Source organism: Meriones unguiculatus, chromosome 3 (genome assembly GCF_030254825.1).
Source record: "Meriones unguiculatus strain TT.TT164.6M chromosome 3, Bangor_MerUng_6.1, whole genome shotgun sequence".
In the NCBI taxonomy this organism is placed as follows: domain Eukaryota; kingdom Metazoa; phylum Chordata; class Mammalia; order Rodentia; family Muridae; genus Meriones; species Meriones unguiculatus.
This window is the reverse complement of record NC_083351.1, coordinates 48,314,748-48,327,485: the sequence shown is the minus strand read 5'-3', so window position 1 is coordinate 48,327,485 and position 12,738 is coordinate 48,314,748. Positions and strand designations below refer to the sequence as shown.

The 12,738-nt window shown below is 39.4% G+C and overlaps 1 pseudogene; it reads left to right on the top strand.

Moving 5' to 3' along the window:
* Positions 1–9,009: 9,009 nt before the first annotated feature.
* On the top strand, positions 9,010–12,208 carry LOC132652845 (small ribosomal subunit protein uS5-like; annotated as a pseudogene).
* Positions 12,209–12,738: the final 530 nt, after the last annotated feature.

The following is a 12,738-nucleotide window of genomic DNA, read 5'->3' as shown; positions in this document are numbered from 1 at the left end:
TCAGTTACATTTTATTAACTCTGTATCCCAGGCTCTTTGGTCTCCCCACCCCCGAAGGGAGGAGCAGTCCTGTTAGGCCACAGAGGAGGGCTTTGCAGCCAGTCCTGAAGATACCTGATAAAACAGGATCAGATGAATGGGGAGGAGGTCCCCCCTATCAGTGGACTTGGAAAGGGGCACGGTGGAGATGAGGGAGGGAGGGAGGGACTGGGAGGGAATGAGGGATCGGGACACGGCTGGGATACAGAGTTAATAAAATGTAACTGATAAAAAATAATAATAATAAAATCAGCCAATGCTCGTAAACCCCTAAGCCATCTCTCCGGCACCAAAAATTGTTTTTTCTAATAGAGCTGCTTCTGTTTGTGAACTTCTCTTCGAAAATCTGTCTCACTTAACTAGTAATTTACTGGGTGTCTGCTTACTCATGAAGAATGTGAGAGGATGCAAGAGGTCATTGCAGTTCATAATTCATCTTATGAAACCATATACGCATCTTTTAAAGAAAAAATGGACATAGGCTGTACATATAGTACCTAAAATACTGTCTCTTTGGGCAAATTACAAGCATAGGATCTAGGGAAAAATTAGAAGGGAAATGTGATTATAAGGGAACATTTATGCAGCTGTGTGCTTTTTGATTAATCCATCTGCTGTTTCTTAAGAAACTGGCTGGAAGGAATGAAAATTCTTCTGATGTGTTTTCTTTAACAAACTTCCCTGAAGGAACTTCAGAACTTCAGGGTCTAGAAAGGGGAACTTTGTGAACATGCCAAAATACTGTAAGAGCAGACGGCATAGAGCAATTATGTTTAAGCTGGAAAGAATTTGCATTAAAATAAAAGGCAGTAAGTCAGGAAAATAACTGAGTCTAAAGATACTCACATTTTAATGTGATCATTTGGTATCTGTGATGTTCATTTAAAGCTGTTTATGCCTTGCCAACTTTTATCTTAAGTTACAAGCTAGCTGCAATGAGTTGCCAGGAAGATATAGAAAGGAAAAACAAATTAAGCAAACAGCATTCCTTCAGTGATGTTTAAGGATGTAAATAATAATTGTTGACATGTAGTTATCAAAAACACATGATATCTCTTACAGCCAGATAGCATAAAAGTATCAATATTTTCTTAGCCAAAAGTAAAATAAATAAATAAATACTGTAGTTTGGAAAAGGCTTTATTATGTACCTAAATTTATTCCAAACATTCTCCATAAACTTCGTTACATGAAAATACATTTGAAAAGGCCTTAAATAACAACAAAATCCCTATTGACACAGTGGAGATTAGTTTCCCAAATTACATGTACTTGGTGAATGTATCAGGTGATCCATGGATGCAGTTGATTCTGAATGGCACCTGGATTCATTAATGCAGTGAGTTATCATCTTAAATATCAGAAGTGAATTCCCCATGGACAAATAATTGTCAGGCAATGGATCAGGAGGTAGAAGGGTCAGTGAGAATGACAGCTACACTTTTGATACATCAGCTCTGAGATGCCCACAGCTCAGTGAGCGATAGGGACAGACTGTAAAGGTTTAAACAAAATGCAATAATGTTTGGGCTAGAAATGGAGATTTCCTTCTCATGAATATTTCAGAGTAGAGGAAGTATGAAGCTAGAAACAGAAATCTGCATAGAGACTTTATGTGGTGAGAGGGAAAAGCAAAAGCCTAGAAGACCAGAGACAGCAGATGGTTATATTAGAATCCACTACCTCTTGGCATGAATTACAAACATCTATCAAATAAGCCTAGATGTTACTACTCATCACTAAAACTTTGTTTTTTTTTTCTTTAAAGTCTTTTGGTTAAAAGAGTGACACTTTCTTTAGTTTTTATTTAATCTTTGACATTTTCATACATATAAACAGAGCAACTTGATAATATATACCCCAACGCTCCTCAGATGCTTCCAACATAGCTCCCTTTCCCCTCTGTATCCTCTTTGGTTTTGGCTAACGACCCACTGAGTTACCTCGTATTGTCTGTTAAATGCTGATGGACACTCATCTGATCTTGTGTGGATAATCATAGCTATTGTGTCTTTGTGGACAAAGTGGCCATAACATATTCCAAGGAGCCATGCACAGCTTTCTCTCCACCCTCTTTGATTTTACATTCATTCCGACCCCTTTTTTATGATTTTTCCTGAGCCTTGGGGAAAGAAGATGACAAGGATGTCCCACTTAGGTCTGAGAATAAAGTGACATGGACAGTTTTCATATTAGCAGCCCAGCAGCCTCAGCCCCTGACAGAGGATTGTGGGTTCATGTTTACTATTAAATAAAACTGAATGAAAATTTAAGTATGCAAAAAAGAACATAAAATAAAGTTTTGATTATATTCCAAATGATACATTTTTCAGAAGGCCATGAAATAATGATGAAGATGAACGATAAGGTGGGAACTAGGCCAAGAGGGTGACAATTCTAGCTGCAATAGCAGATGGGACCTATGCTGGTTAGTTTTGTCACAAACCAAAGTCACTTCGAACGAAGGAAGCTCAGAAGTGAATTGCCTCTTATCAGATTGGCCAGTGGGTATGTCCGTGAGGGCATTTACTTGATTAACTATTGATATGGGAAGACCCAGCCCACTGTGGGCAGTGTCACCCCTAGGCGGGTAGTCATGGCTTGTATAAAGCAAGCTGAACAAGCCATGGAGAGCAAGCCAGTAAGCAGAGTTACTTAATGGTCTCTGCTTCAGTCTCTGCCTCCAGGTTTCCACCCTGACTTCCTTCAATGATGGACTATGAGGCAATAGTATAAAACAAATAAACCCTTTTTCCCCAGGTTGCTTTCTGCCAGTGTTTTAACACAGTAACAAAGGGAAAACTAATACACCATATTTAGTAGAGCCTCAGGCTAGATGTCCCTACTTTATCTTGTAGCAGAGGTATTGGGGAGATGGCTCAGTTGATAAAACGTTTGCCTCACAAGCATGAGAACTTCAATTTGCCCCCCGCAGAACTCATATTAAAAAAAATTAAATAAATTAAGCATGATGGCACACACCTGAAATCCCAGCAACAATGAGATAGGAGTTGGAGACAAGCAGATCCTTGCAAGCTTTTAGGCCAGCTAGCCTGGCTTACTCTGTGAAAGCAAGACCAGTGAGACTCTCTCTCTCTCTCTCTCTCTCTCTCTCTCTCTCTCTCTATTATATATATACATATATATGTATATAAAGATGAGAGGTACACAAGAAATGATACCTGAGATTGTCCTAGGATATATGTCCATAGTGTCAGATGTACCGCGTGCGCACACACACACACACATACACACACACACACACACACACACACACACACACACACACACACACGCACAAGCAATGTAAGCCAGGGTAGAATGGCAATCCAAACCAGCAGATACTGAAGATTAACAGTTGTTGCTAGACTCTGAAAGAAATTTTCAGTAATTACTGGACCAGTGAAAGTGAACTCATAACAATTATGATTTGTTTCTCTGCTCTCGTTGCTTTATGGCATAAACTGTTACTGCCACATGGGAGTCTGTGGAACAATTGACAGACACTCCATCTCACTGTCTTCATTATTGAACCCTACTCACTGTGACTTGCTTGAATAAAAGGAACTTCTCAGCTAAATTGCTCATCCAAGTTCTTGGTACAAATAAATAAGAAGCAGACAGTAGATTTTACGTAGATCCTCCTACACACTGTTAAATATTCCTAAGTAAACACAGAAAAGAAAGAAAATTCCGAAGAGCAGACACTGGTCAGTACTGTTGACAACTTGTTATAAGAACTGGGGAGGAAGTTGCAGCACTGAAAACCCCAGCTCTACGTGAGACCCTTGCTCTACAAGGTATTACCTAGGACACTAAGCGAAGTTGCATATTCATACATGATTTGTCACTTGCGCAGAAAAAGTAGAAGGGTTCAGAACAGCTAAGCCACTAAGTTCAGCCTTAAAAAGTGAAGAAATAGAAAGTGGTGAGCAGAGACAGAACTAGACTCTTGTGAAACAGCCCAAGGCAGGGAATTAGTTTCTTCCCTTCCCCTGCATTCACATTTTAAAAAGAACAGTGAGTTTCTGGATTCGTTTTCATAATGGTGGCTGTCCCATCACATTCCCTCTAGTTAACACTTGAATTTCTGGCCCCTGGGATGCACATGGCATTTGGGGTGATTGTGAAGGGCTCCTTAGACCTTGCCAACTGAGAATCATCATCTTCAAGGTCTTCAGGAAGGGGATAGAGATGGATGATTGACAGGACTGAAAAACAAATTCTTTAGCACAACTGGTTCAAGACTTAAGGTTGCTTGTTTGACTAGAAATCTCTACAAGTTAATTTTAGGTAATTATCCTGGCTCATGGACTTTTGTGTCAAAACTGTAAATCTGTTTCTTTTCTTGTCTTGTTTGGTTTCAACATCTCATGTGTCTCAAGCTGACCTCTAACTCACTGTGTAGTGGAGGGTGACCTTGAACTTCTGATCTTCAAGTGCTGGTATAATTAGCTGTACATCACTGTACCCATGCCATGCTGGGGATAAAACCAAGAGACTCACAATGTTAGGCAAAAACCCTCCCAGCTCAGATCCCTGGACCTTTTGTGACGTTTTCATCAGCTTCTACTGTGTCAAATCCTGCTCAGCCCAACTCTGGAGAGAAAGCAATTGTTCTGACCATTTAATATAACACCTCTGAAGTTAAACTTTTTTTAAAAAGCACAAAAGTGCTCCACCATTTTATTGGTATATATTTATTATAAATGATACTGAGATGTCTGAAGACATTTGATATAAGAGTTCAATATGCATTAGACATTTTCTATCTCTTGCCCTCTCTTTTCTTCCTTTCCCCTTAATTTTTCTCCTTTATTCCCTTAGATTACTGGTGTTATGTAAGTGTCTCTGTGACATGTTGACTTGAGGTCCTTCAAGAATTGGCATTTCTGGGTCATCTGTCAGATTGTTATGATATTTTGAAAATGCTCCAAACTGGTCTCTGTGAAAGCTGGGAAAGTCCCACTTTATTTCAATGTTCTTGCGTTTGAAATTTTCCTTCTAACTGAATCTGCTTGGTAATGGATCATCAGAAAACATGGCAGACCTTAACATGGCATGGGCTGTGTTTAGTAAGGAGCTATTTCCAATTCAGTACATACCCTTGAAGTCATGTAAACCTGTAACCTCTGAGGAAAGAAAGATATTCAAGCATGGTAACGTCATGACAGATTCTTCAGGTTTTGTATCTCTGTGCCTGTATAGAATGTGCAGCACCCTGGGTTCCATCCCTACCACCTCTCCAAAAGTTTAAAAAAAAAATTCTATGTATGTCCTTTCTCTTTCTCATACAGCATTCTTTTACTGTTCTGTTACTGTTGGTTTTATACTTAAAAGCAAAAATGTGAGGCATTGGTTCTGTTAGCTTTCCTAAACTATAACAAATTACCCCAGATAATCAGTTTACAAAGAGAATTTTTTTTTTCTGATTCACAGTTTTATAGATTTTTCTTCAAGTTCAGCCTCGTGGCTTTGGTTTTCCCCGGAAACAATGCAGTACAGCATGGTGGGAGTATGGGGGAGGACAAAACATGTCATCTCACAGCCACTAGACTGAATGAAGTGAAGAGGCAGCAGGGGCATGCCTCCAGTGATCTAAAAGCTTGAGAGAGGTCCCTACATCTTAAGCTCCTGTCAGCCCTCAAGAGCTCCACACTTTTTAAACATCAATTGTGTTCTTAAACACCGGGGCCTTTGGAAGACATTAGCTTTCACTTTGGCTTACTTTACATTTTTGGTAGGACCAAGCATTTGCACTTGGGGGGAAAAAATGAGCAGATGTAAAAACTTAATTAACTGGGAATTGGCAAAGAGTAGCAATTCTCTAGTCCTGTACAAGCCTATAGAATCAGAAACCCAAGCAAGCTGCACTTTGTCCAGTTGTCCTGAAGATCCCAGTCATGCTAAAATGTTGTGGCCTGGAAAATCACCTAGGAAACTTAAAAAAAAAAAAAAAGTCTTGATGCTCAGGTTGCAACTCACACAAATTAAATCAGAGTAAGACTTGGTGTCAGTAAATATAAATCATTCCTTCTATGCCTAGGTGCATTCAGGTGTGAAAGTCAGTGTTCTGAAGCACAAAGGCCAAAAGGTTCATTGTGATAATTTCTCAGCCTGTGGCCTTAGAACTACTCCAAAGCAGTGGATGTTGTTATGTGCATAAGAAGTCATCACTGACAAGCATTGCTCTTTATTATAAGGGCAACAGAGGGTTCTTTACTTCATTCCCTTAAAATTGTTTTTTGTTTGCATGTTGTTGTTTTTATTTTTTACTTAATGGGCCACAGATCCTCTGATGTCATGGGTGTCACAGATATGAGAAACATTTTGAAGTCAAAATCAATCCCTAAAGGTACTACATCTCAAGACCAGGAAGAGTAATTGAGAGAACAAAAGAGGAAGATGTGTTTTAGAAAACAGAAGTATTGGGGGGGGAAAGTAACAGGGAATGATGGGCAGGGCTCCTGGCTGCTCAAGGCTGGAATCAGTACAGTCAACCCATGCTGCAGCCTCGAGTCATGCAGGAAGGAAGCAGCATCAAGGTCTTGGCTCGAAGAGATGCTGGTACCAGTATTTAGGTTCTTCGGAAATTTAAGAGCTCCTGTCAGTAAGCATCGTGGGAGCAGAAGACAAATCCTGATATGGCTGCCTTCCTCTATATGGTATGGAATAGATAATTTACCTTCTTGCTATATCAGTGGTTATGTGGCCTTTATGATGGAAATGAAGACATACAACCAAGACTGAGCCTTCTATCCAGTGAGAAAGTCGAGGTTTGTACATAGAAGAAACCCCAATATAGCTAGCTTTTCCTGTATGGTATGTGATAGTGTGCCTTTGTGCTAGATCAGCAGTCATATGTCCCCTACAGTGGCTGGTGACACATGCAATCAAGACTGACTTCTCTGCTCAGAAGTAATGTCTAGGTTGGGAGTCTGTGGAATAAATCTCAGAGAGACCATCTTTCTTCATATGCTATGGGGTAAGATGCCTGCTTTATGAGAAAAATCTGGTTTATGAGTATAGAGATGCCCTAAAAAGGGTTAATGATTTAAAATAAAATTTGCAGTCCATGAGGGTAATATCAGGAGAAGTAAAGGAGAAGAGTGTCCACACATGGCTACAAAGGCCACTGCTTTGTGTAGTAAAAACTATATCTAAGGCCCAGATGACTACTCAGTGGATATGTTTATGTAATAGAGGATTAGATTGAGATGTTGTATAAAAGAACAAGAGACTACAAGTTAGATCTGTGCTAAAGAGGCCCTTATTAGATCCAAAAATCTTTGAACCTGTAGAAAGAATCAGAGAGTGAAGAGCAAAATTACAGGGTAGGAACAATGGAAGATGTAACATAGGTCAGACAAAAAGAAGACAAATCTGTGATTCAATATAAAGACAGGCCTCATAGTGATCCAGCACAGAAACGTAAGGTAATCAGGAACACCTGGCCTCTGACCTCTCTGACTGGAGAAGGACAGCTAAACAGTGAAAGGCTCTCTCCATCTAGCTTGTAAGGCTATGGGTTATGGGACAGGTAGGAATATCCTAAGTACCTCAGAAGCAGGAAAGTTCAGTAATATAACCACCTCTCTGTCCTCAAGAAGACTTTGTAGACTGAGGCACTATGAGGGAAATAAATCCTGATGGACTGGCTCATACAAGCCATTAGAGGCACAAGCTTAACCCAAGGGAGGAACACATAGATGGGGCCCGGAGAGGCAGATACAGGTTTACTGCAGGTATAGCCCAAGGGAGGTGAACACAGGCCTGTCCCAAAGGAGGCAGAAATAGAGTCCAAGAGGACAGGTGCTGTTCACCTTTTGACCCTAGACTAAACTAAGCAGCTCTACCTGACCCCATCAAACTTTTCAGGCATGAGAAATGCAAAGAGACTCCATGAGAATAACCCAGGATAACAGGCTTGGACAACCCAGGGAGAGAGACTGTAAATTACAAAGACAGTCATTACCAGACTCCAATAAAAGCCAAGGCATTGTTAGAGAATATATGGAAATTTATGCTCCAAAAAGCTGGAAAGCCTAGATGAAATGGATAAATTTCCAAGTGCAAATAATATCTGTCAAAAAGAAAGCCAGAAGATGTAAAAAAAAAAAAAAAAAAAAAAAAAAAAAAACCTCAAATAAACCCAATGCAAGCGAAGAGATTGAAGCTTTAATGAAAAGCCACCCCTCAAAGAAAAGTTCAGGACTGCATAGATTATCTCCTGAATATCATGAAACTTTTAAGAAAGATCTTATAATAACTCTTCTTGTTCCAAAATATAGGAAGCAAAGGAATATTGCCAAATTTATTCTATGAAGTCAGCATTATTCTAATAACAAAACCAGTTGAAATCACAACAAAAAGAAACTACAGACCAGCTTGTTTGATGAACATAGTCACAAACAAATACTTGCAAACTGATGTCAGGGACACATTAAGAAGACAGACATGATTAAGTGGGCTTCATCCTGGAGACTCAAGGTTGGCTTAACCTATGTCAATCAGTAAGTGTAATTCACCATATAAACAAAGTTAAGAACAGAAACCACATAATCATCTTTATGGTGCTGAAAATTCATTTGCCAAAGCTCAACAGACTAACAGAGCTGCCTAGAAAAGGCACTCACCAATCTGATGAACTGCCCTTAGGTTATCCAGTGAGCTCCAGGTCTTTGGCTTTCAAGGAGCCATCATCCATGATGGGCTGTTGGTGATGCAGCTGTCTTTGAATCATTTCTCTTCTCACCCATACTACAAGAAACCCCAGTAAATTCCCTGGTATACTAAGCTGGACTTTGGTGGTATCCGTACTTCGGTCTGTCATATCTTCCCTTTCTGGGTTGGATAGGTATTTGTTCACATCTCCCCAGGTAGCATCACACAATACCGTATAACTGAAAGCAGGAGTTTGGTGTAGAAGACAGCACACAGACAGTGTCTTTCTGGTCTTAAATTATAGTCATGGTCATGGATGAGAGTCAGAATTTTCAAGAAGTGTGGGAGAGGAATGAGGCCCAGGTCCAGTGGTTTAAAGAAATTCATATTAAATACGGAGATGGCTCTTTGGAGGTTTAAACATTATAACTTTTTGGCTTAATCAGTGACTTTACTGCACATTCCATTGCTCCCTCAAAATATGGCCAGGAATGAACTCTCCTCATGCCTACTAACAAAATGCTGTCTGCAAGTGTGTTTTTCCCTCACATAAATTAATTTGCAAAGACTACTTTAAAAATGAAAAATTTGTTGTCTTCATTAAAAAAAGAAAAATCAAAAAAAACAAAACAAAAACAAAAAATTACTTACAAATTTTAGGCAAAGATGAGAGCTCTGCATTCACAGTAAATTTTCTCATAATAAACTAACACTAATAAAAACTGAAAAGAAGAGAGGGATCTGAGATGTATATCCAGAAACTAGAGTCTACAGGCACAAGTCACATAAAAAACATTGTGTTCTTCCTTGGATTAGAGAGAGAGTTACAACAGATGTTTTGTTTGTGTCCTAACACTGCCACAGTTATTTGAGCAGGAACTTGGCTCTTCTGAGAACTCTTTTAGTTCTTTCATAGCAGAAAATAAAGCTCATGAGACAAGCCACATGCTCCTGATAATTGATTGAGCTGAGGAACAGTGTTGCAAGACCTAAAGAAGGAGAATGCTGTAGTATGACAAATGATCTCACCACAGAAGAGTAAACCGGAGTAGTTCAGCTCTTAGTCAGAAAAGAGATGAGTTGACAGATCTGTGGGAGATGGCCCAAAGCCTTCAGTGCTTCTCTGATGATGTTAGATGTAGAAGGGTTTGGGGGAGGACTCCTAGATGGGAAGGCAACCATCTTGCAAATGTTTCTGAAAAAAGCTGAACTATGCAGGGCTCCTGAAGGCTGCAGTAGTTCTCACTGCTAATGAATACAGTCTGGGGGAAGAGGAGAGATGGAAATAGTGGCTTATGGGGAGACGGTCATAACGGCCAAGATTCAGAATGATGCTCTGATGGGGGCAGTCAATGGTTCTAAACAAACTCTGGAGAGTCTCCTGAAATAAATGCCCTCATTTTGATTTGGGGTGACTTCTTGCAGCCTGTCGATTTCAAGGTATTGGCCCATCTTATCCAATTAGTCAAATATGTATGTGTGGGTTATTTGTAGTATGTGTTTTCCTTTTAATTTCCATGGCCTATGAGGTCTGTAGTGATATCACGCTTTTTGTTCCCAGGTTGACCATTTTCTTCCCTTCATGGTCTTCCTTTCAGCTTCGTGGTCTGGTTGGCCAGTGTTTTAGTCAGAGAACCACTCTGTCTAACTGATTTTCAGCCATTGTTTATCTCCTTTCCTCTCCATTTTTTTTTCTCTTAAGAACAAGATATTTTTTTCTTCTTGCTGTGGGTTCAATTGGTTCTTTTTTTTTCCTTACTAATTTCTTAAGAGGTTAGATTACCAATCTGAGGTCTTCTTTTGAAATGTAAGCACTGACTGCTCTAATTTTTTTTTAATGAGAGGATTAATGCCATAAAGTTTTCTGTACATACTTTCTTTGGCTGCATCCATACATTATTATATATTTACATTTTTGTCCTGTTTAAAATGTGCTCTAGTTATCCTTGAGAATTTTTCTTTGGTCTACAGAGAATTTCAATTTCCAAATATTTGGAGAGCTTTTAAATAAATCACTCATTAATTTTTTTCATTTAATTCTATTATGATTGGAGCATGTATTTTGCATGGTTTCAGTTTTATAAATCAATGAGAAATTTTTCATGCCTCGGGATATAATCCTGGATAGGGCATTGGTGTCAGTCTTGATCTTTTACTCTCCTGTATCTTTTCATCTACTTCCACTTTCTAACTGCTAAGTAAAGACATCCTCCTCTGTGCTTGTAATTTACCTACATTCTCTTTCAGTTGTTGGTTATTTTTCATGCAGTTTGATTCTTGTTTTCAAGTACAAACTCTATAGGACCTTATGTCTTTTTAAAGAATTCTGTCAGTATTTACTAGCCCTCTTTATTCTTGATAGTTTTCTTTACTGTGGCTTTTACTTTAATATATGAATATAGTCTAATACTCTAATATGAATATTGTCACTCCAATATTCCTTTAAGTGGAATTTTCACAGTATCTTTGGTTATTATTTTATCTACACTTATATTTAAAACTAATCTCTTATAGTCATCATAGTTTAAAAATATTCTAATCTTCTCCTCCTCATTCCCTCCCCTCCTCCCCCCTCCTCCCTCCTCCTCCTCCTCTTTTCCTTCTCCTCTCTTTCTCCCCTTCTCCTCTCCTTTTCCCCTCCTCCTCCTACTCCCCCACCTCCTCCTTTTTCTACTTCTCCTCTTATTGGATGAGGAGCAGCAGAAAGGCCTGGTAGATACTGAGAACACAGGATTAGGAGGCTGCCCCAGCTTCCATAGAGGACTCAACAGCAGCCTTAGGGGCCACAGTTGTGTCTGTGGGGCTTGTGGAGGTAAAAACTAAAGACAAGGAGTAGATCCCTGCCACCAAGCTGAGCAGCCTGGTTAAGGACATGATCAAGTTCTTGGAGATCTACTTGTTTTTCCTTCCCATTAAGGAATCTGATACTACTGAGTTTTTCCTGGGCTCATCCCTAAAGGATGAGGTTCTAAAGATCATGCCAGTGCAGAAGCAGATATGGGCTGACCAGGGTTCAAGGTTTTTGTAGCTATTGAGGACTACAATGGTCATGTTGGTCTAGGTGTTAGAAGTAACAAGGACATAGCCACTGCCATCTGAGGGGCCATCGTCTTGGCCAAGCTTTCCATGGTCCCTGTGTGGAGAGGCTACTGGAGAAACAAGATTAGCAAGCCCCAAACTGTTCCATGTAAGGTGACAGGTGTTTGTGGCTCTGTATTGGTGTGTCTCATCCCTGTCCCCAGAAGTACTGGCATCGTCTCTGCTCCAGTGCCTAAGGCATTGATGACTGCTATACATCAGACAAGGGCTGCACTGCCACCCTGGGCAACTTTGCCAAGGCCACTTTTGATGCCATCTCTAAGACCGACAGCTACCTGACCCCTGAACTTGGGAAGAGACTATGTTCACCAAGTCACCCCAGCAGGAATTCACTGACCATCTTGTGAAAATCCACACCAGAGTCTCTGTTCAGAGGGCCCAAGCTCCAGCTGTGTCTACCACATAAGAGTTTTTATACAAGAAAAAATAAAAGTGAATTAATTTTAAAATATTCTAATATGGCAGCATTTTTATTGGTACATATAAAAACATAGCAGTTTTATATAAATATTCCCCTTGGTAGTACTTTTTTATAATTGTAAATATACTTATCTAGTTACCTTGAAAATACCACCAGAAATTTATTTTTGCATTTGATAGTTATACTTGCTAAAAGAACTTTAAAAGGCAAAAGTAGGCCATTATGTTTACCTTCATACATATGCTTTCTGTTGGTTTGTTTCTAGAACTCCTTGATTTTCTCCAGTTTTGCTTGGTTTGGTGTGGTTGGTATTTTTGTCTTTGTTGGTTTTGGTTTTTCATCTTAAGAACTGAGGGAAAAAGAGGTCTTTGACTCAACAGTTTGAATTTGTTTTGTCTGGACTTGATTTCTTTGATATTATCATTCATAAGGTTCTCAGAGCCTTCTACTTTAGTAAAAAATTCCTTATGGTGACACAATTTAGTAACAGTATACCTATATTTCCTTCCAAAAAA